This window comes from Patiria miniata, unplaced genomic scaffold (assembly GCF_015706575.1).
Source record: "Patiria miniata isolate m_02_andy unplaced genomic scaffold, ASM1570657v1 HiC_scaffold_14, whole genome shotgun sequence".
Taxonomy (NCBI): Eukaryota; Metazoa; Echinodermata; class Asteroidea; order Valvatida; family Asterinidae; genus Patiria; species Patiria miniata.
In genome coordinates this window covers 11,684,159-11,705,189 of record NW_024037052.1, presented here as the reverse complement: position 1 = coordinate 11,705,189, position 21,031 = coordinate 11,684,159, and the positions used below count along the sequence as shown (strand labels likewise).

Sequence of the window (21,031 nt, the reverse complement as noted above, 5' to 3'; positions counted from 1 at the left end):
TTCCATGGTGCAGACTGAGGATGCGTCCTTTGCAAATGCATCTTCTGGCACATTACAGACCAAAGACAGATCCAATCTCTCTATTGGTCTCGATCGACGATGTCATTCGGCCACACCTTCGGTGGTGGCTATTGGAACAGAACATTCGGTGCGGACGGAGCTTCCCCAGAGGGGATCCTCACGTCATAATCTCCACCGACGCCTCCAACGAGGGCTGGGGAGCCTCCCTTCCCCCTCGACAAGCTGCAGGCACTTGGGACGACAACACTCGGTCCCTACATATGAATGTTCTAGAACTCCAGGCTGTAGTCAATGCCCTACACCACTTTCAGGCAGACGTAGTGGGTCGGTCTGTTCTAATCAAGACCGACAACACGACAGTGGTAGCATATATCAACAAACAGGGCGGTACAAAATCACCCCAGCTGTGCTACCGGACTTGGGAAATGTTTCAGTGGCTAATCAGACACAAAGTCGATCTACGTGCCATTCACATTCCTGGTGCGGAAAACGACATAGCGGACTCTCTCTCCAGAGGCAAAGTAGTTCCCACGGAGTGGTCATTGAACAGGAGGATCGTACATCAGATCTTCTCGATCCTAGGTCATCCACACATAGACCTGTTCGCCTCAGCAGTCAACACTCAGCTCCCGGTGTTCTGTTCGAGAGCCCATCATCCTCATGCATGGGCCTCGGACGCACTATCAATAGACTGGACAAACATGTTCGCTTACGCCTTCCCCCCGATCTCAATCCTTACAAAGGTCATCGGGAAACTGGAGAGAGACAGGTGCAAGATCCTGCTGATCGCCCCCTTTTGGCCGCGTCAGCCCTGGTTTCCGCGACTGGTGAGGCTCCTAGTGGGCTCCCCACTAATCCTCCCAGATCGTCACGACCTACTTGTTCAACCTCAGTCCCGGTTCCGACACCCATCTCCGGGAGATCTCCACTTAGCGTGCTGGCCACTGTCAAGCGTGCCTACCGAGCAGCAGGTCTTTCTGAAGACGCTGCAGCTCTAGCCGCAAAGGGACGTCGTCTCTCAACACGACGAATCTATGACAGTCGACTACGACATTATAGTAGGTGGTGCGCAGAACAGGCTGTGGATCCGCTCTGTGCTTCTTTAAGCCATTGTTCGGAATTCCTACTGTCATTGTTCAGAACCAATTTGTCAGTAGGAACGATACGAAATTATCGATCAGCCATAGCAGCAATTCACAAAGGCTTCGCTGATGGCTCATCTATCTCCTCTAATGTTGCAATCACTAACCTACTCTGGGGAATGTTCAACGAGAGACCTACAATCCGGAAACTGGTCCCATCCTGGGATCTAGGTCAGGTCCTGAACATTTTGGCCAAGGCTCCATACGAGCCCTTGGGCCAAGCACCCCTCATTCATGTATCTATAAAGTTGGCCTTCCTGCTCGCAGTGGCTACCGCTAGGCGTAGCAGCGAGATCCATGCGTTGACTTTAGATTCGGGACATATCCGCTGGGAACCAGGTGGGGTTCGCCTGATCCCAAAGGCGTCCTTCCTGACGAAAAATCAGACGGCAAGTTTCAGCCCTCCTGATATTTTCCTCCCAAAAATAGAGTCAACCTCTTCTATCCCCTCAGACAAATTATGGTGCCCAGTGCGCGCCCTAAAATGGTATCTGGCACGCACTAAGTCACTTAGGGATAAATGCATGCAGCTCTTTATTACAACCATAAAGCCACATGGCCCCGCCTCAAGGGACACCATTGCGCGTTGGGTAGTAGCTGCTATCAAATTTGCGAATGCGGACTGGCCATCCAAAAAGGATGCTTCTGTCCAAGGCCTTGTCCGAGCCCATGACGTATGCGCCGTAGCGGCGTCCTTGTCATTTTTTAGGGGAGTCCCTATTTCAGAGATTTCTCAAGCAGCATGCTGGAAGTCTGCCACGACATTCACATCCTGCTACCTACGTGATGTACTCCAGACTGGAGGGAACACAGGGAAGATGGTACTGACACAACACCAGTCCTCGTCTACGTACGAACCCTACCCTGCGCAGTAGTTCTTCCCGGCCTGGCCAGGAGACTAACTAAGCAGGTAATACATTTACATGTATATTCAATCTAAATGGTCTAAATCATTATGTATATATATATATACTGTTGTTTAACCATTTGATTTCAGGGCGTCTCGCCTACCCAGCCACCGATTGTCGGTGCCACTCTATGCATATGTAGTAGCTATTTGGGTAAGTGAATGAAGTAGACTCCCCCCCCCCCCCCCCCACAGAAGTGTGGGACGAGTCTACGAGTGATACTTACCCAAATAGCTTCCCGCCCTCCTCCCCACTCTCGGCTCGCGTTACGATGGTTTTTCACCTTTAGTGTGCGAGAAAAAAGAGGAAGTATAATAGCGGATTCATGACGTAGCATGATGGGTAGGCCCCGAGAGGGCGCTCGGTGGTTGATTAAATCTTTTAGCATTTGAGCCTGTCGGCTGAATAAATATGCATATGTAGTAGCTATTTGGGTAAGTATCACTCGTAGACTCGTCCCACACTTCTGTGGGGGGGGGGGGGGGAACTCTGTTACATATCGTTGTACATGCCCTTTCGAATTAAATTTACTTTGTAAACTCTAACAATGTAACTAAGAGGACAGTCTCTCGTTACGTTGTGAATCCACTGCTGTTCCAGAGGCTCACAGCGCAACATTAGGATTATGCGCATGCGGCAGTTTTTCCGGGCTGTGCCACAGAATGAGTATTCACGAACTCGTTCATAAAAACAAATCGCTGGGAACGGCCTTCCAAAAAAATGCTCATGATGCATGAAATATTTACGGAAACCATCAGAATTGTCCCAAAGTAGGTTCAAGAATAAATACCGGTAACTTGAGGCCAATTCTGGCATGACAGACGGGACAGATTTACACTACCTTTTTTGTCAAAGGCCTGCCACAACCAATATGTAAGGTGTAACCATCTAATTTATGTATAAAGTCAAAGTAAACACTCTACAGGGTGGATACAAACAAACGAAACTGATATATTATTGCTACTTGGAACAGAAGTAGGGCACATGTGAATCAAAGGGAGATATCCTCTGTTAGGGTTGAATCTCCTCTTTATAGTACCGGTACGGTCAACTTAAGTTAAGACCTACCGTATCGGTACATGTAGAACAAATTGCAATAGAAACCATTCAAGCGTCAAACGACTTAACATAAATACACAAACAACATGTGAAAAATCTAATTGTTTCTGTGGAGTGGAAGGGTGTTGTTTTTCAAGCATTTTTTCAGATAAAATTTTTGGACATTTTGTCCTCGAACAATTCATCTGGTGACTTGGTGCGATTTACATGTCTATATACATGTAAGCTAATGTTTAGGATTCATGACCACAGGCAAGTGCCGCAGACGACTGTTTCAAATGATAAGTTTAATATACAGGGCACTACGGATGGAGTGGACGATTTTCCACCTAAACTTTGCGCAATAAGTCCACAGACAAGATACAATTATTTGCAAACAGGGCTAGGGATGTCTAAACATCATTTTGATCATACACAGATGGAAAATGGTTGGACAGTGCATACATGGACCGTTTTAAAAGTAAAGCGAAAATCTTTAATAAAATATTATTGATTGAGCGCCTGAAAATGATGTGTTGGATTTGGTTTAGAATATTTAGGAATTACTGGGCTCAGGTTGTGAAGCTTTATACAGTGCATTTTGTTAGTACAGTAAACTCCGGCTAAACCGACATCGTACAACTTGTCAAATCGCTCAAGTCGGCCGTCTGACTAAAGCCCCGATTGTCTGTAATGCATTTCCATTGAATTTTTTATTTCTAAGTCGGCTTTTAGAAGTCGCCATTTCGCTCAAGTCGTCGTGTTACTCTTGGTCCCCTTTCCATTAAAAGCATTACAAAATCCTGTGTGTAAGTCGGCATTCAACAAATCACGCATTGGCATCGACTTCCTGTACTGCGGTTGGCAAAGTGTCGAGTGAAAAGTGGTTTCGCACGGCCCGTGATCGCTGCATGCATCGGTGTCGAAAAAGGGTGTCCTACTGCATACCACTACGCGACGCTATAGGATCTTTGCTGCATACATCGCATGTATGCATCGTGAGCATATCAATACCAGTACCCCCTCTAGGCTGGACGCATGCGCTCTGTCCATTTTGGGGGTTTTCTTATTAAATGACTACTGCATGCTACCGGTATGCTGCAGTCAATGCGTGCGTGGTATATACCGGACCACGCACACATTTAATTCGTTACTGTGCACGTACATATGAATCGTGGTCTCCACTATCAATACCCCAAACGTGATGATACAATTCGAGGATTAATTTGCTGGATTCAACTCAAGCATTAAGGAGATAATCCAGGGTAAATCGAAGCCAATTAGTGCAATGAATCATGTGTCCAAAAGACCATTCATGTAAGTCAGCAAAATGACGACTTGTAGCATATATCGGCATTCGCGTCAGTCGTCACCGGTTTAGCCAGAGTTTACTGTATATGAAAATATGAAACAAAACATCTCAAAACACTGGGATCACAAAGAAAAAAATAACAGCGTTGCTGTTGAAACCCCTCAGCCAGAGTCAAGTTATCATCCGGAAACCATTAACCTTTAACTCAACGTGGTGACCTTGACCTTTGGCCTTTGACCCCAGAACCAGTCCCAACATGCCTGTACCAATGGGAAACCCCCTACCGAAGTTAGACACCAACATTTCATTTCTAACTCAAGTTATCATTCGGAACCATTTACATTGAACTCACCACGGTGACCTTGACCTTTGACCTTTTGACCCCAAAACCAATCCCAACTTGCCTGTACCCAAGGGCAAACCCCTACCTCAGTCAGACACCAAAATCTCATTTCTAACTCAAGTTATCATCCGGAAACCATTTACCTTTAACTCACCATGCTGACCTTGACCTTTGACCTTTTGACCCCAAAACCAATCCCAACTTGCCTTCTCCCAAGGGGAACCCTCTTCCAAAGTTAGACACCAAAATCTCATTTCTAACTCAAGTTATCATCCGGAAACCATTTACCTTTATCTCACCATGCTGACCTTGACCTTTGACCTTTTGACCCCAAAACCAATCCCAACTTGCCTACTCCCAAGGGCAACCCTCTACCAAAGTTAGACACCAAAATCTCATTTCTAACTCAAGTTATCATCCGGAAACCATTTACATTTAACTCACCACGGTGACCTTGACCTTTGACCTTTTGACCTCAAAACCAATCCCAACTTGCCTACTCCCAAGGGCAACCCCCTACCGAAGTTACAACCCCAAACAACATTTCTAACTCAAGTTATCATCCGGAAACTAAGCTGCCCGGACGGACGTACGGACGGACAGACACACATACATCCGGACGGACGGACGCCCTAGGCGATGACAATACCCCTCGAGCCTCTCGGCTGAGGGGTAAAAAGGTTAATGGGCGAGGTTGATGAGAAACAGATGTAGTTCTGTACATGAGCTTTCCATGTTTTTCATAAGTATGGTACAGTAACTTTTAACAGCTAAATTGAGAAGATCACGATTGAGGTACGAAAATTGATTGAGACATCTGCTTGTACAGTCAAGAGTGAAATGAACTACTCCAGAAAAGCATACTTGAGTCCCGACAAAACGATTCTTTGGATGGAACAGACCTTGCGTTGTTATTACTTTAAAAAAAAATGATCTCATTGGCACGGTTTCTCTCCCCCCCCCCTCCCGCCTACGGCTTTGATCTTGGAAATTTGTATTATTTGTAGACCTAATACACTTGTCACACTATATTTCTTTTCTCTAAAGCGCAGAATTCAGCTAAAAATTTATTTCACTGCAAAATTTTAATCCCGTTAATTTGCCAGGCTTTTGTAAGGTTTTTTTTGGTAAACGTTCATTTTTTTGGACAATTTATATCTTATTTATAAGTTATGCCAATGACCTAAATTCAACACAAAAGGAACACACGACTCTCGGATTTCTGATATTTTCCCTAATATTTTAAATTGGACTTCGGCCTATTGGCATAAACACCTGAAATTTAAATTTAAATATATCTCTTTGTGTATATCATTTTCCGCCCTTTATTCAAGTAGACCTGTTTATGCAAAGATTTTCTATGAAACAAAAGTTTTTGGGGGGCACAAAGTGATTTATTTTAACCAATAAATATTTCACAAAGCAAAAATATCTCAAATTTCTTGATTTTTTTTCAAGAAACTATCCTATATTATTATGCAGTAGTGTAAATTACAATTATTTTAATAATTGGTGGACATAGAAAAGTTGTCTGCTGTGATCAGTCGTGTCTCGCGAAGTCTCTGAACGGATTTTCTGACGAGTAACAGGCGCAAAAGAAAACATACGGCTGTTTATGTATGATGAAAAATTAGTAGTGAAAAAGTGAATAAAAACACTTTTCCACTCTTCTGATGAAATTAGATTTTCTGTATGTTAAATTGTGATATTTCCTTAGCTTGATAGCATTAAAATAAATTCTATTGCAATTTGTTCTAGGTCAGGCCCTGTTTTTTCCTAAATTGACCGGACTATTAAAATGACACCCTGATCATGTCCTGGCATTCACGGTTGACTGAGTAGTGACCAATTTTATGAAAGGGTCAATTAAGAGAATAGCGCCACTTTTCAATTGTGGTTTTTGTGGTGATCTGTCACAGAGTGAAAGGCTATGGTTGCCAATCAAGGCAGGTGGGGGGAAAAAAGAGATGTCACCATGAAAAGTGGCGCAATTCTCTTAATAGACCCTTTCATCAAATTGGTCACTGCTCAGTCAACCGTGAATGTAAGGACATGATCAGGGTGTCATTTTAAAGAGGAGATTTAACCCAAACAGAGATATCGCCCTTTGATTCACATGTGCCCTACTTCTGTTCCAATTATCAATAATATCTCAAATTCATTTTTTTTATCCACCTTGTATATTTCTCATTTAAAAAACAATCCATCAAACTAGATGATTCAGTGGCTATATAGTGACAAAGTGAAATCAGTGTGACGGATGGGACGGAAACTACACTCCATATTTTGAAAATGACTTTCGTTGGAAAAAGCTATCTGTTCCCCTGTGAAATTTATTGTTGTTTTTATGCCCCGCGGCGAAGCCGAAGGGGCATACTGTTTCCGCCTTGTCCTTCCGTGGGTGTGTGGGTGGGTGTGTGGGAGGGTGGGTGGGTGGGTGGGTGGGTGTGTTCCTGCATGGCATTACGCCTGAGGACAGACAACAAAAGGAGCACAAAAGGAGCACAAAGGGGCCATTGATCCTCGAAGGAAGGTGCCTATTGTCCTCGAACGCAGGTTTGTGTGCTTAGTCTATGGGAGAGTGTTATATTACAGGGACAAAGGAAAACACAAAGCCAATCCTCGGAAGCATAGCAAAAAACGACTGTGTGTGTGGGTGTGTGTGTTCCTGCATGGCATTACGCCTGAGGACAGACAACAAAAGGAGCACAAAGGGGCCATTGATCCTCGAAGGAAGGTGCCTATTGTCCTCGAACGCAGGTTTGTGTGCTTAGTCTATGGGAGAGTGTTATATTACAGGGACAAAGGAAAACACAAAGCCAATCCTCGGAAGCATAATAAAAAACGACTGGGTGTTTGGGTGTGTGTGTCCGGACAAATCTTGTCAGCGCGATAACATATGAACTTCAAATTTGGTTTGTGGAGTTTCCTTGGTAATCCTAAGAAGCCTTTTGCATTTGGGGCCGAAAGGTCAAGGGTCAAGGTCACAGTGGCTGAAACAATAGAAATTTTGTCAGCGCGATAACTTGAGAAATACTTTACATATGAACTTCAAATTTGGTTTGTGGATTGTCCTTGGCAATCCTAAGAAGCCTTTTGCTTTTGGGGCCAAAAGGTCAAGGGTCAAGGTCACAGTGACTAAAACAAAAGAAATTTTGTCAGCGCAATAACTTGAGAAATACTTTGCATATGAACTTCAAATTTGGTTTGTGGGTTGTCCTTGGCAATCCTAAGAAGCCTTTTGCATTTGGGGCCAAAAGGTCAAGGGTCAAGGTCACAGTAGCAAAAACAAAAGAAATTTTGTCAGCGTGATAACTTGAGATCTACTTTACATATGAACCTCAAATTTGGTTTGTGGATTGTCCTTGGCAATCCTAAGAAGCCTTTTGCATTTGGGGCCAAAAGGTCAAGGGTCAAGGTCACAGTGGCTAAAACAAAAGAAATTTTGTCAGCGCGATAACTTGAGAAATACTTTACATGTGAACTTCAAATTTGGTTTGTGGATCGTTCTTGGTTATCCAAATATTGGGGGTCGAAAGGTTAAGGGTCAAGGTCACAGTGGTTAAAACAATAGAAATCTTGTATTTATTCTGAGATCATAGGGATTAGGGATTAATTCATATAAAACCTACAGAAGACACTAATGCTGTCAATGAACGTTTCATGTGACCAAGGTACATGTACAATGTAAGTTGATGTTAAAAGAGTGGTGTTTTGTCATGGAAACAGGTTGCGGGGCATTTGTGTTTGTAAACACACCTGACTTGTTTTCTTTTAAAGTTAATAACTTTTATGCCAATAATCAGTGAACACTTTACTTAATTCAACACAATTAATTCAACACATGGAACTGGAAACACCAGGCTCATTAATGTTGTGACAGACGGGACATTTTTATATGAACTGAATAAATGTAGGCACAAGCATTTATTATTTTTAAGAAGAACATGTAGTATGTTAAAAACCAGAAGGATCTACAAAAAATGTATGTTCACCTTTTTTTTTAACAGGTGATTGAAAAAATGTGACAGATGGGACAAAAATATAACAAATGGGTAAACATGTGACACATTTATGTGCTGAATAAATGAAGGCACAAGCATTTATTATTTGTAAGGACATGTAATACAGGGTGGTTAAAAAAAAGGACACCCACATTTGACAGGAATTTTCACCTATTTTTGAAAATTATTTTTTAACTGTCGATTAGTAGCTATTAAAGTACTGGCCTTTAAGCAAATGTGACGAAAAATTGTTGCATTTGCACATTTCGTCGTTGAGCTATGCCAATTTGAACATTTCATGTACGAAACCTGTTTGTCCACGGAGGTATACATTCCCTTCGCTTGACTGAGCTCAGCTATTGGAGCTTTATTTGAAAAGATATGACATTTGATTGTTAAGTTATGTAATGTTATGCAACAATGAACTTAAGCCGACAGCTCATTGAGTAGATGATCTTAACACTGATTTGAATAATTGGACAGCTTCAATGAAAGTTACTAGGGCAAAATCTATTTTGGTGGGAAGTTTTTATTTTATTTTTATGAACTACGAAAACTTCCAGTCTACTTCACTCTACTTACCTGTAGAGCAATACTACTTATGCATATTCCCCCTACCGGCAGGTATTTTCCGCTAAGAGTTATATACAATAGCGCCCTCTGGCGCCCTACCCATAATACCCCGCGGCATGCGTGCCTCGTGAGCGTCCTCTTTTCTCTTAGCGGCAGGTCGGGTAGGACGTGCGTGAAATAGCTCGCTGTTTGCCTCGTCATTTACTACCCTTTTTTGCGTTTAAGAGAAGTATTTAATAAAAGAGTTAGTAATCATCAGTTTGTAGAGTTTCATCATCTTCTTGGTTTTATTTATTTCATAAATATGAAGCGTTTGGGGAGGGCCGATCTGTCACTAACCGGGGGGAATTCCTCTCCCACGGGACGGACCGAGTTCTCGGGGGACTCTGCCGTTAACGCTCCGACGTTACCGCGGCAGCAGTCTCTCGTCCGGCACCCTCAGCCACAGTCGGCTGGGGGAGTTGGCAGTTCCGACGATCAGTTAAGGGAACCTCGATCACCTTCTCCGTCAACTCGGGCGGAACACCCAAACTAAAGGCACACTCCTGCAAGGTTCCCCTAAAACATATCTCCTGTGCCGGAGCAAAGAAGGGCCGTCGGGGCAAGCGTGGCTCGGCAACGAGCGCCGCTGTGGCACCTAGCCCTCCCCCGATCACGGGGCAGCCCGAGGGGACTAGCCGTCACACTTCGGTGGGCTCTAGTCACCCGTGCCCTCCCGACACAGTGCCGAACACCACTGGTTGTCGGGATGGGCTATTGCACGGGCTACCGGTCCATCCAGCGCTCGCTCAGCCCACGGGGCCTGAGGCGCTGTCGGCCGGGTGCATTATGAGCGATACGGAGCCGGTCGCCCCGGGGGATCCCGGGCCGACGGCCCTCATGCTAGCTCGCTCAGAGGGACTACTCTCAGCATCGGATTTTTTCCGTTGTTCGGGGGTCCCGGTGTCCCAGGTGTCTTCTGATTTTTCCTCGGACACACCTCGGGGCCGTTCTTCTATTAAGAATAATAAGAAGAAGGCTGCACGTCGATCGCGCCGTTCTTCTTCGGGTTCTGACGACTCCTCTGACCGGTCCCACCGGGGCAAACGCTCCTGGGGGGAGGACGCGGTTTCTTGAGCAGATTTCCTGCAGGCTTTTCAGTCGATTTCCGATACGCTATCGGCTATGTCGGCAGGCCGCCGGGCGGGCCCTATTGGGGGGCCCCCTGCAGCGGTGGACTACGGCCCACAACCATCGGTCGTTGGGCCCGCATCACAGTCTTCAGTCACCAGTCACGCTTGGGTGGCCCGGGAACAGAGGGACATACCGCACACAATTAGTCGTGCTCCGGCATCCCCGCCTGCGGTGAGGGCTTCACAGTCGTCTTTCGTTGGTCACGGTTGGGTGGCCCAAGCACAGCGGGACATACCGCACGTGGTTGACCGTACAACGGAGGCCCGGCCTTCAGCGAGCGTCTCGCATGCATCGGCCGTGGGCCACGGTTGGGTGGATCAGAGGCCGCGGGACCTACCGCGTACGCTGGGATCCCCGCCTGTATTGAGCATTCATCCATTCATGCAGTTTGACTCGGAGGAAGTTGTCCAGCCACTACCGCGTGGTTCGGTACAACTCGCCCCTCCAGACGGCGTTTGTTCACTGGAGTCAACTCGGCCCTCACAATCGGCTGAGTCATCCGATGACGACGAGGAACCAGACCGTTTACAGCGGCTGTCTATCTCTGAAACGGAGCTCCGTTTAGTACAGAGGGATATGATAAGAGTACTTCATTTACCCTCCGCTGATGAGCCCCCTCCACCGGATCATAAATCTTTCAAGCGAAGGACGGGCTCCGCATCTAGCAGCGATAAGATATTCCCCGTACTTCCTTTAGATCAAGTATGCGTGGAACGTATTGACAGCATCATGTCAACGGAAAAAAGGCGGCCGTTTCTCAGTCGGGAACGGGATTATTTTCGTTTCCCGGCTGAAGATCATGCGAAGTTCTTCACTCCGCCTACCCTCCCCGACGCCACGAAAGATAAACTTGCGTCCGATGAGAGTGGTTCGTCTTCCAAGCGACCCTTTGTGGACAAAACATGGGGTAAACTTGAAGATGTTTTGAGGAAGATAGACGCAGCTTCACGTTTCGGTTTGAAATCAACGTCTTTCTTACTTCTTCTCACGGAATATTTGGCCGTGGGCTATGAAGAGGACTCGCCGATTCCAGCAGATATGCTGACTGCGGCCCTTCATTGCCTCGACCATGGTCTACGCTCAGTGCTTGATCAATTCACACGCGTGTCGACCCTATCAACGTCCACCCGCCGGGGTAACGTGCTCGATGCACTTTTCCTCCCGTCGCAGGGTGCTCGCAAAAGACTTGAAGATCTCCCCTTGACGGGCACGGATCTATTTGCCGGTAAATTCGAAGATCAGATGCGAGATGAGGCCAAACATCTGAAGGCTACGGAGAAAATCAACTTCAAGAAGCCTCCAGCACCGGCGCCCAAACAACAGCAGGCCGCAAACCTCTGAAATCTGGTCGCGGTGGTTTTCGTGGCTGCACAGACAATACTTCCGGTGCGCGCGCCACGCAGGCCCGCACGTTCTCTGGACAACAACGGCCCCAATCTGGTCGTGGTTTCCGGGCACTGGCCCCCCGCTATCCCGGGGGCTGGCGCAAGTGACTTAGTAGACTCGTGGCGGCCTCCCGCCGTCGGACCCGTGGGAGGCCGTCTCCGAGACTTTGCGGGGTCCTGGGGTTTAATTACGTCCGACCGGTGGGTGCTCGATACGATCGGGTGCGGCTACGCACTCGAGTTCTCGAGCACCCCCCCGTTGGACATGATCGTTCGACCGACGGTAGTTCCGTCCGATCCTACCAGACGTCTCTCCCTCGAAGGGGAGATCAGTTCCCTCCTCGGGAAACGGGCAATTCGCCCGCTCCCTCCGGGGGAGACGCGGTCGGGCTTCATGTCGACCTTCTTCCTGGTACCCAAGAAGGAGGCCGGCATGTGGCCGCCCGATTTTAAATCTAAAACCTCAACAAATTTATTCGGCCAAGACGTTTTCGCATGGATACGCTCAACATCATACTCCAATCGATTCGTACACCTGCATGGGGAGCCAGTCTAGATCTGAAAGATGCGTATCTACACATTCCTGTCAGACCAGACCACTGGAAGTTTCTTCATGGTTCTTCCGTTTGGTCTAGCCACCTCACCCCGAGTCTTCACGCGTGTGGTGAAGACAATCGGGGCCGCATTAAGAAAACAAGGTGTGATGATCTTCATGTATCTGGACGATTGGATCATTATTGCTCAATCTCAGACGGCCGCATCGGCGGCACTCAATCTGACTTGGCGCCTAGCGGCGGATCTCGGGTTTATTATCAACGCCGAGAAATCCCATCCACATCCATCCCAATTCCCAATCTTTCTGGGAGCGTCTCTCGATCTCCAGAAGGGATTGGTTCGGCCTACGGAGGAACGAATTGTAAATCTCCAACAGTGTGTGTCTCTGTTTCTTCCGACGACCATGGCCCCAGCACAAGCCTGGCTAAGGTTGCTCGGTCTCATGGCCAGTATGGTAGATGTGGTGAACTTTTGCAGACTAAGGATGCGTCCCATCCAATTACATTTGCTGTCCTTCTATCGGCCCAGTCGTCACCACATACGTCATCTGGTGCCCACCACACCTTGGCTGATACCGCACCTCCATTGGTGGCTCGACAATGCCAATCTCACAGAGGGGCGCGCGTTTCACAAAGTCGATCTACGTGCCATTCACATTCCTGGTGCGGAAAACGACATAGCGGACTCTCTCTCCAGGGGCAAAGTAGTTCCCACGGAGTGGTCATTGAACAGGAGGATCGTACATCAGATCTTCTCGATCCTAGGTTGTCCACACATAGACCTGTTCGCCTCAGCAGTCAACACTCAGCTCCCGGTGTTCTGTTCGAGAGCCCATCATCCTCATGCTTGGGCCTCGGACGCACTATCAATAGACTGGACAAACATGTTCGCTTACGCCTTCCCCCCGATCTCAATCCTTACAAAGGTCATCGGGAAACTGGAGTGAGACAGGTGCAAGATCCTGCTGATCGCCCCCTTTTGGCTGCGTCAGCCCTGGTTTCCGCGACTGGTGAGGCTCCTAGTGGGCTCCCCACTAATCCTCCCAGATCGTCACGACCTACTTGTTCAACCTCAGTCCCGGTTCCAACACCGGGAGATCTCACTTAGCGTGCTGGCCACTGTCAAGCGTGTCTACCGAGCAGCAGGTCTTTCTGAAGACGCTGCAGCTCTGGCCGCAAAGGGACGTCGTCTCTCAACACGACGAATCTATGATAGTCGACTACGACATTATAGTAGGTGGTGCGCAGAACAGGCTGTGGATCCGCTCTGTGCTTCTTTAAGCCATTGTTCAGAATTCCTACTGTCATTGTTCAGAGCCAATTTGTCAGTAGGAACGATACGAAATTATCGATCAGCCATAGCAGCAATTCACAAAGGCTTCACTGATGGCTCATCTATCTCCTCTAATGTTGCAATCACTAACCTACTCTGGGGAATGTTCAACGAGAGACCTACAATCCGGAAACTGGTCCCATCCTGGGATCTAGGTTAGGTCCTGAACATTTTGGCCAAGGCTCCATACGAGCCCTTGGGCCAAGCACCCCTCATTCATGTATCTATAAAGTTGGCCTTCCTGCTCGCAGCGGCTACCGCTAGGCGTAGCAGCGAGATCCATGCGCTGACTTTAGATTCGGGACATATCTGCTGGGAACCAGGTGGGGTTCGCCTGATCCCAAAGGCGTCCTTCCTGACGAAAAATCAGACGGCAAGTTTCAGCCCTCCTGATATTTTCCTCCCAAAAATAGAGTCAACCTCTTCTATCCCCTCAGACAAATTATGGTGCCCAGTGCGCGCCCTAAAATGGTATCTGGCACGCACTAAGTCACTCAGGGATAAATGCATGCAGCTCTTTATTACAACCATAAAACCACATGGCCCCGCCTCAAGGGACACCATTGCGCGTTGGGTAGTAGCTGCTATCAAATTTGCTAATGCGGATTGGCCATCCAAAAAGGATGCTTCTGTCCAAGGCCTTGTCCGAGCCCATGACGTACGCGCCGTAGCGGCGTCCTGGGCATTTTTTAGCGGAGTCCCTATTTCAGAGATTTCTCAAGCAGCATGCTGGAAGTCTGCCACAACATTCACATCCTGCTACCTACGTGATGTACTCCAGACTGGAGGGAACACAGGGAAGACGGTACTGACACAACACCAGTCCTCGTCTACGAACCCTACCCTGCGCAGTAGTTCTTCCCGGTCTGACCAGGAGACTAACTAAGCAGGTAATACATTTACATGTATATTCAATCTAAATGGTCTAAATCATTATGTATATATATATATATACTGTTGTTTAACCATTTGATTTCAGGGCGTCTCGCCTACCCAGCCACCGATTGTCGGTGCCACTCTATGCATATGTAGTAGCTATTTGGGTAAGTGAATGAAGTAGACTCCCCCCCACAGAAGTGTGGGACGAGTCTACGAGTGATACTTACCCAAATAGCTTCCCGCCCTCCTCCCCACTCTCGGCTCGCGTTACGATGGTTTTTCACCTTTAGTGCGCGAGAAAAAAAGAGGAAGTATAATGGCGGATTCATGACGTAGCATGATGGGTAGGCCCCGAGAGGGCGCTCAGTGGTTGATTAAATCTTTTAGCGTTTGAGCCTGTCGGCCGAATAAATATGCATATGTAGTAGCTATTTGGGTAAGTATCACTCGTAGACTCGTCCCACACTTCTGTGGGGGGGACTTTGTCAGAAAAAAATTCACGTGCTTTTACTAATATCACTTTAGTCATTTACTATTCAATTTCAAAGTTTAGTCACCCTCTTCAAGTCATCATGTCGAGTATATTCGTCATTACAGATTACATTCGTCGAGGCTGTTGTGGAACTGGAAGTATTCAGAGATCAAATTTGTCTTTTATCAATCCAGCTTGTATGAAGTAAATAAGTCAGTTGTGTTCTATAGAATTGCCCTTGTATCCCAAAGCACAATAAGCCACATTCGCTGGCAGGATTTTTCGGACCAAAGCAGTACTGATTTCAGAGAAGAGTTACCCAAAAAAAAAGATTACCTAGATCAACATCACAACATTATTTAAAATATACAAAAGAACAGAATATAACGAAAAATGGAAAATTCAAAAGCCACGAACCGACAACCCATAAATCCCTGTTTAGTATGCTTTGAATATTGAGTCTAACGTATTTTTAGGAGGTAAATTAAGAAATGACACATTTGAGACGCAATCAGAAAATAACAAAAAGATATTAAATAAATTTGTGGTTTTAGTCGAATTTGAAAAATGTTTTTATAAAGCACGCGTATCCACTATTATTGGTGCTCAAGCTGCTACATCGTTATTACCCTGCTTATTGGGCCAATGAAACATTCCAAATACCATCTCAGCTCCCTTGGGAGTATACAGCTTGATGCTGCCATTCCGGCCCAAAGCAGCTAAAAACAATCACAATAACCATCTCTGCCTTCACAGGTACCCATTTACTCCTGGGTGGAGAGAAGCAATGAGTGACAAAGTGTCGTGCCTAAGGGCACACACACCACAAACCCAGTAGGTGAAAATTGTTTCCGGGTTCCATTGGGTTGAAACTTGGTATGTATCTAAAACGGGTTGTGTTATACATTGTATATGAAAATTTAAGTGACGTCATCGTGTGTCATGTGATGTCACGTTAAAGATGCATAATTTGAAGCCCTATGAAAATGGCATCATGTATTATTGTATGACACCACCCTCAATTGTACACATCCCAATATCTAATGCAATGGATGAAAATTGTACTTGTAACTGTACGTGCCAAGATATCACCAAAAACAATTGCTGAGACAGCCCTGTGTTAGTTCACTAACATTAGTCTTGTTACGGTGTAGCGTGAATATCCGACTCCATGAAATGTGGACTCATTGGTAGTACTGCGCACGCGTGAGTACGATACTATGCTATTTTTAGGATCGTTTCCGGAGAGTGACCTGTCACGTGTTAGGGATTAACCAATGATAGGGAAATAGGGGTCCGATTTTCATAGGAGTCGGATTTTCATGTGACAACGTATCCAATTTTCCATTAGTTCACTAACATTAGTCTTGTTACGTATCAAATTTTCCATCCCATATTTTGTCGTTATTTTTGTCTCGCCTGGACTTTATTCAGGAAAGAGATTTGGCAATCACTTATGTATGTATGTATGTTGGTGTATGTAGTATGTGTGTGGTATTTTGGTTTCGTAAAATGTGGCATTTGAAAGGGTCATAGATGCAACGTGGCAACCTTCACATTATAATGATGTCTAAGGTCACACACACGCGCGGTTCAAGAACCGCCTAGTTTGAGTCAGGCCTTTGCTACCTCAACTCAGGATGCGCCCAAGCATGAAAACAGCAAACCTATCAAAGCACGTAAATTTCACCAGTTCATCAACTGATATGAGACGGATCCAATGGGTGGATATGGTGGTCCCGAAAGAACATCTGTTACTTTGGTAGCAATACGCTCCGTGGTGCTCCCTTCATTTAGATCTTGCGCAATGTTGTTGCTAATGGAAAGCAAATGATTCTAAGTATCTTGATTTTTTTCAGTAATTTTATTTCAATTCTAAAGAATGAACTGTCCATACTCTTCAATCTATCAGATATTTTTGGGGTTTTCTTAAGACATTTCAATTTGTATTTGTTATTACTTTACTTATTTCTTTATGGGCACCTGAAACGTTGTCTCAAAAAAAGCTGTATTTTACACACAATGAATCTGCGTAGCCGTAGATTGGTTCCTAGTCCAGTGGTAATGGGGCACAAAATCAGTGTACCCTGTGAGAAATAACTTGGGATGCAAATATAAATAACGATTTTTTTTTTTTTTTTTTCATTCAGTGTCTCATTCAAAACTGGATTACTTGTTCAAATCAAGGAAATTCTACTTCATTCACTTACTTGTAGAGCCACTACAATTTGCATATTCCCCTTACCGGCAGGTTCCATTCACTAAGAGTTTATACAACAGCGCCCTCTATAATGCTACCCACACTGCCCTGCGCCACGAGCGCCATGCTGGCTTCCTCTTTTCACTTAGCGGCGGGACAGATAAGACGTGTTTTACAGTACCTTCGTCTACCTGTATACCTATTTTCGTCAAGAGTGAATAAATAAGGAAGAGAAATGTCGCTTCGTAAGGGCGTTGCCCCGATTTTCGTCTTCTGAGCGTGGCTCGGCAGACAATGTCGTCTCGCCGTCCCGCCAGACTGGAGACCCTGCAGGTCGGGCAGACCACGTTACCCCGACTGATGCAGTGGGAACTAAACATCCCAAGCCGCTACCGTTGTTCGTCCCCAGACTGAAGGAGTGAAGCACAATAAACGGGGAAAACGGTCTCATGTGCAGACCGTAGAACCCGCCGTATCTGATACGGTTTCCGTGCTCTCTGGTCACGACAGGAGAGCACGGAAACCGTATCAGATACGGCGGGTTCTACGGTCTGCACATGAGACCGTTTTCCCCGTTTATTGTGCTTCACTCCTTCAGTCTGGGGACGAACAACGGTAGCGGCTTGGGTCGACAACTAGCGGGCCCGGCTGTTCTACTACCCGTTCGGCCTGTTTCTGAACCCGGTGTGAGCCATGGACCGGAGCAGGCCGTATCTATTGCGGGAACAAAAGTTACCGAGCCCCTCGGCGCTGGGCGAACAGCGCGCGCTGAGGGGTACTCGGGCCCGGTCGACGTGGTTTCGTTCGGTGCTCCGTGTGTGAGCACTGGACCGGAACAGACAGATGTTCATGCAGGGAAAAGAACAAGAGTACAGTGCATGAAGCACAAGGTGTTGCGGGTTCAGACCCAATCTATTCAGGGAAATTCCAACCGTACTCGCACCAAATCTGAGGAAGAAGATAATATGGAGATTCAGCACCTTCCTAACTTCCGAGACAGAATTACGACTGGTGCAAGAGAGAAATGATTCGTGTTCTCCAACTACCTCAATGTGATGAGACTCCCAAGGTCCCGGAACGTTAGTCATTCAAGCAACATACGGGCCCAGTTTGCTCAGAGACACATAATCCAATTTTCCCGACTATTCCTCAGGATCAAATGTGCGTAGAACACATCAAGACTGTAATGGAGACCAAGAAGTGGAAACCTTACGGTAAACGGGCTTCCAAATTCATTATATCTACCAACTGAAGGAGCACACAAGCAACTTGACGACCTTTCGCTGGCAGGCAACGACTTGTTTGCTGGCAAGTTTCAAGAACTAATGGAGGCAGAGGCTAAACGCATAGAGGCCACTGACAAAATCAACATGCGTAAGCCTACATCCAAAACATCTCAGGAGATACTTTCTCCTGAGATGACTTTCCCCCACAGAAGTGTGGTGGGAGTCTACGAGCGATTCTTACCGTTAGAGCATCCCTCCCTCCTCCCCACTAGTTCGCTAAAAAGAGCTTAATCCTGTAGAGCACGAGAAAAGAGGAAGCCCACATGGCGCTCGTGGCACAGGGCAGTGTGGGTAGCATTATAGAGGGCGCTGTTGTATAAACTCTTAGTGAATGGAACCTGCCGGTTAGGGGAATATGCAAAAGTAGTGGCTCTACAGGTAAGTATCGCTCGTAGACTCCCACCACACTTCTGTGAGGGGAAAATATCAATTTAATATTCAAATAGCCCAGACATAATTAAATTCACGAACAAAAAACATACAGTTGTCCTTGACAATCTATGAATGACCCTCTTTGGACAGAAATCACCTAGCTTGTAAGGATTAGGGCAGCGGTGTTGCATGAATGCATAAATTCTGTCCATACTTACATGGTATGGTAATAAAACTAGCCTCCCGAGGTGATCCATTGACATTCTATTTTCCCGAGGCGAAGCCGAGGGAAAATAGAATGGTCCATTGATCATCGAGGGAGTTTTACTTCACCACGAGGTAAAGCATTCAATATTTGTTTTATAACACTTCACCCACAGATTCTGCTTGATTTTAATATTTTTAATTATTTAAATGTGAACACAGTTGAACTAAACTTCAATTTCAATACAAAATTGGTGGAAAAAGTATTTCTCTCTTCCAAAACTACCCCTTCACGAAATGTTTGAACCCAAGTCTGCGGCGCACTCTCTTTGAAACAATACGCGGAACGCGCACACAAGCATCCATTTGCACACAAATACTGCGCCGTGGAAATAGTACTTTGGTTGCCAATGGTATAGTACTTTGGTTACTACGGGTATAGTACATTTGGCCGTGCACATACAGAAAGATAGCAAAATTAGAAAGTAACATGTGACTCGCTCTCAGCCAATCAAGACACAGAATGTGTGGGTGTGGTGTTATAATAATTCCATAGATGTACTTAAAACCATGCTTTGTTTTTCTTTGCCAGTCATATATTGGGTACTTGTTTTGGTTTCCTCAGGTCAAATTTCTCCCAGTTGCACTATTGCCAGCGTTAATGGTAGTAGCTGGTTGTTTGAGAGGAGCAGTGTATGTGAATGTGTTCTAAGCATGATAAGGACGGATAGACGGTTTCCAGATAAAGACAGAGAGATGTCAGCAAATGTTGCCGGCATATTTTTGACAATAGGTATGCATAACATGTATTATTCATTCACAATTAAGGAAACTCAAATGTAAAACACAAGTCAACTCGTTGTGGTATGTTGTATGGGAAAGTTTAGTCTTGCCTGGAGGGGCATGTTTGATATTTGTATATCTAGGACAAGCCCAGTGAAAAAATGCTTGGTTTTATCCTCGCATGTGTATGCACGTGCCCACAGCCCACAGAAACAATGAAACTGCTGACTTGTTTATCATCATTAGGTCATTTTAAAAAAGTGACCCCCCCCAAAAAAAATGTATGTGGTTCCTTTCGTTAGCGTGGCCATAATTCGGCTATCAATCATTATCTGGATTTCCCCAGACGTTAGTGAAAGCCTCATGTCAGCCTGTGTGGATCATCAATTGAAATTTCTTTAGTATTAATCATTTGAGTTCGTCAACATAATATAGGTTTTCCCGGCTAATTTCACCAAGTTTTTATTCAATTTAACGCTTGGCTCATTCGATTTAGATTGAAATTGAAAGATCACGCAGATCGGCATTCGACAATCAAAAAGAATCATTCAATTTCACTATCCAGGCATGCTATGCCTTTTAGCTTCACTCGTCCCTATCAACAATGCATTCATATTCAAAGTATTGCGTTGGTCATTAAATTTCGTCTAAACCATTAGTAAGGGGTTGGTCGGGCATTCGTTTTCATTAATGGGCAAACATGTTTCACATTTTGTCAAATATCTTTTAAGACTTCATACGTGTCCGTATTCCTTAGCGTAAATCATATATTTGATGACTTCAAACCGTAGATTGACTTTCTTTCTTAAAGGGTATGTGCAATGAATTTTTCTCAGGAATTCTTTTTGCGCAACTCTGTGAAATGTAAGAAAACTACACATTTGACAACACTTTTTGGGTTAATCTTATTGCAAATGTGCACTTCTCTAAGCATTTAAAAGTTTCCATGTTTTTCCGGACTAACGCTGTTACTGTGATGTCATTTCAGGAAGACACTGTTCAGTTCAGGGTTTTTTCTTCCAAATTATTCATCCGAAATTTTGTAATTG

General features: G+C 45.5%; 1 protein-coding gene across 4 annotated transcripts in view; it reads left to right on the top strand.

Annotated features, from left to right (window-relative positions):
* Positions 1 to 21,031, top strand: part of LOC119722067 — a 37,808-nt gene that overhangs the window by 9,214 nt on the left and 7,563 nt on the right. For 3 of the 4 annotated variants that reach the window (XM_038192061.1, XM_038192059.1, XM_038192062.1), the window contains exons 1-2: positions 18,418 to 18,711; positions 19,825 to 19,992. The gene's annotated coding sequence lies outside the window, so the exon portion shown is untranslated. Of the gene's footprint in view, positions 1 to 18,417; positions 18,712 to 19,824; positions 19,993 to 21,031 lie in introns of those variants that run through there. The other variant, XM_038192060.1, reaches the window with a different exon arrangement.